The sequence below is a fragment of the Haplochromis burtoni genome, unplaced genomic scaffold, assembly GCF_018398535.1.
Source record: "Haplochromis burtoni strain Fernald_Lab_line unplaced genomic scaffold, NCSU_Asbu1 Contig_975, whole genome shotgun sequence".
Classification (NCBI taxonomy): domain Eukaryota; kingdom Metazoa; phylum Chordata; class Actinopteri; order Cichliformes; family Cichlidae; genus Haplochromis; species Haplochromis burtoni.
The window spans coordinates 61,641-65,577 of NW_024583336.1; positions in this window are offsets into that span (position 1 = coordinate 61,641).

The window sequence follows — 3,937 nt, forward strand, 5'->3', positions numbered from 1 at the left end:
GCTGAGACTGAAGAAGTCACTTGGATGAGTGACAAAACATTTCTCCCACAAAATGCTACGTCCAAATGAACAGAATCAACTTTTTGGAGACATGAGGGTTAATGTGAACAACCTTTCGCTTCACAGTGGTCCCAGTCTTTCTGCTTGTCCCAACCTTGGAGGTACATTTTGTTCCCTCTTCAGGGTTTATCCTTACAAAAACCCTTAAAGCATGCCACAATAAATAGTAACATACAGTAACATTGAGTTGTGATGTGAAAAAAATGACCTACTTAGGGATAATTTATTCATCATCTGTCACAATTAGCTAACTGTTAAAACATGCCTCTGAATTAGTTCCAATGTTGCACACGCTGACTCCTGGTATTCCAGGTTCAATACATAGAATGAACCAAAGAAGACTGACATTGCATCAGCAAAGGTGTTCTCTTTGTCCAGCTCAACAATTACACGCCCCTCTGCACTCACCATCCAGCAGGTGGCGGTCATTAAACTTTGTCTTTAAATGTACAGGGGCAACATTATCATTATGTAACACAAAATAATTTCAATACTTCACTTCTTCACACTGTCTAGATAATCACAAAGCAAATAGCTACGTACAGTTAATTATTAATGGCCTTATGTAGTCCGTGTTAACATATTATTATTGTACATAATTGGGAATTATTCTGCACATTAAACACACCTAACAAAGAGTCAGCCCAGTTAAAGTACCGGAGGTGAATCAACTGTATGGTTATTTTGGAGTTTATAGTTTGTGGTGCTGTTAAACTTTACAGTATTGACTTCAGTATTTCTGCTGTTAGTGTAGCTAGACTACCATGTTGATCAGTAATATGTAGTGTGAAATTTGATATTGTTACTTTGCTGGATTCACCGAAACACATGTCCAACAACCTTGGTTTATAAAGGAAATTACAGAAATGTGAGCTAAATAAACAGAGACTGGATACCTGTCTCCATGAAAAACTCCTGTGCCAAACAGAAGTTGTAATATGGTCTAATCAGCTCTATTTCATAAATGATTTCTTACCAAGCATAATCAGCCTTGGGTTGATTGCCAGGTTGCTCTCGGCTTCAAGGGACATCCTGGTTTCCTGCCAGATAAAGGACCAAGACATTTTATGTAATGAAAAAAAAAACAGGACAGCAAGCAACAGCATTAAACCTAGAGCTGTATTAAAGAAGCTTACATCTGCTAAGACAAAGAGGGAGTCTTCATTTTCCTTGTAATACTTCATCATGAGAAGTATGGCTGCTGTGCCAACCTTGTTGTTGGTCAAAACTTCCTCACTTTCTATCTGCTGGAGAAGTGTCCTTATACCAAGGTTTAATTTGAGCTTCTGGCTGGAGAAATAGTTAACAATCCTGGCCTGCATTTGTACAGCGCTTTTCTAGTCACCTAAGGACCCCAAAGCGCTTTAACACCATCATACCATTAACAGCATTCACACACTGGTCGATGGCAAGCTACATTGTAGCCACAGCCAGCCCTGGGGCGCACTGACAGAGGCGAGGCTGCCGGACACTGGCGCCACCGGGCCCTCTGACCACCACCAGTAGGCAAACATGGGGTGATAGTGATCTTGCCCAAGGACACGTACGAGACTGCCAAGCCAGGAGGCAGCCTGGGATCGAACCACCGACCTTCTGATTAGTGGCTGACCTGCTCTGCCACCTGAGCTACAGCCACCCCATTATTTGGCAGCTGTTTTAGGAGGTGCAGGGGCGTCAAAGGGCTGCTGGTTATATCCAGGTGATGCAGAGAGCATCCCTCATGACTGAGGGCCCTTGTCTGTGTGGTAACGACTGGGTTTTTCAACAGGACAACCCTACAGTACACAATGCCCACAGGACAAAGGACTTCTTCCAGGAGAATAACATCACTCTTTTGGACCATCCTGCGTCTTCCCCTGATCTGAATCCAACTGAGAATGGACAACAGTTCCAGACAGTAGACGCCCTTCGTGTGGTCATCTTCACCACTTGGAGAAAAGTTCCCACTCACCTAATGGAAACGCTTGCATGAAGTGATCAACAATAACAGTGGACCTATTCATTACTGATTTCAAGTTTGGACCTTTGATTTCTGTTTTGGGGGTTTACCAATGTTTTTTTGGAGGTGTGGTCCTAAACTTTTGATCAGCTGTAAAACAGCCTGTTTCAGTTTAAGCATTTTTAATAAATTACATGCTCAAAAATGTTTTACCTCACTCCTATTTCTTCTTGTTGCATGTTGAAGCTCTACTTGGAACCTTGTTAAGATCCAACCATGCAAAATATGATTTTTTGCCATTTTTCAAATGGTCTTAAACTTTTGATCAGGACTGTACAACCTAAAAATAACACCAATTTGTTTTTTCAGCCACATACATCCAGTGGACCAACAAGTGCAGTTTTTGTTCAGACAAATTTTGAGCAATAAAAAAGTAGCTTATATGTAACCTCCTTTATTTGTTGATGAAAACAAACAAACTGAAATAAAGTTATCATGATGCATTGGAATATTGAATTGTATCGTTGACACGATAATTGCAATTGAATTGAAATTCGAGTAGGACTGGGTACCAAAACACGATACCTTTTTAGTACTGACTGAAAACATTCAGTAGGTATTGATACAAAAGAAAATTATATTTTCCGGCGCAAAATTTCTGTACTTTTCTAATAAAATCTCTGTTATTGAGGCTCACAGGTCCTTTTCTGCTGCTGTGCATCACATGCCAGCAGTGGCTTCACACATGCGCGATTCATTTGCAGTCTGGATGCAGTGGGGTAAAAATCATCTGTTCCATCTTCCACTCCACCACGTCACCAATTATGAGAGGCAACAGCCTTAAAAAGTTCCAGGTTTATATTAACTGTCCTGAGAGTTTGTTTGAGGACTGACTTCAGACAGCTTTGAAGAGGTATCAGAGTCAGAGTATTTAAACTGTTTAACGCTCTGATTCAGAATGGAGTGGGTGAACCATTCTTTTTTTTCACAAACAATTTAAGAAACAGCGCAACATCATATGACAAAATGCCCTAAAAATGTTGTGTCCTAATCAAAATGGCAAACCTTGCTGACAGATGTGAAAATATTTTTAAACAGTTGAAACGCTGACTCAAACTTTACTCCTCCTATATCTGGTGTACCTTCAGCCTTGAGGTGTTCAACAGGAGAGTTGTACATCTCTATGGTGCATTCTGCTCCACACTGATTTGATCACCACCCTGAAAAACAGATTGTGTCATTAAACAGTATCTACAGAAATGATGTGTACGACTAAAGCAGAAGCCACCAGTGCAATGTGAGCCCAAATTATCTCCAGCATGCAAAACAAGGTTCCTTTAACTACAGTTTTATCTATTTATTTCCATGACCTAAAGGATTAACAACGCCAAGCAGGTCGCAATGAAATACATAACCCCTCAGTGACTTCACTGACTTGGGACAGAAATCAAAAAGGAACATTTAGCTGCTCCTGGTAAATTAAACCGGCATTTGTTTTAACGTAAAGCTAGCTAAAATATTCAACCAGCTGCATTAGCATGAGCTTTCTAGAAAACTAAATCGGACTGAAGGCAAAGCCTGTGACAGAGGAACGCTTTCAACACAACAAGAAAACTGACCAAGGTAACTATGGTTACAGCTGATATACGTTTCACGTCTGATCATATACTTACATTGAAATAGCAGGTTGTTGGTTCAGTGCTGGGTGCTGCTGTTTGGAGGACTACACGCTTCCAAGGAGTATTGGTGCCCTCTGCTGTTGCAGTACCTCACAGTCAGACAGCTATCTCTGACAACATAGCACCCTCCTCGTCTAAGTATTTTATTTTAATAATATATATAATAGAATGATATGATATATTAATATATTGATATATATATATATAGATATATATATATATATATTATTATTTTATGTAATAATAATTATTATATATA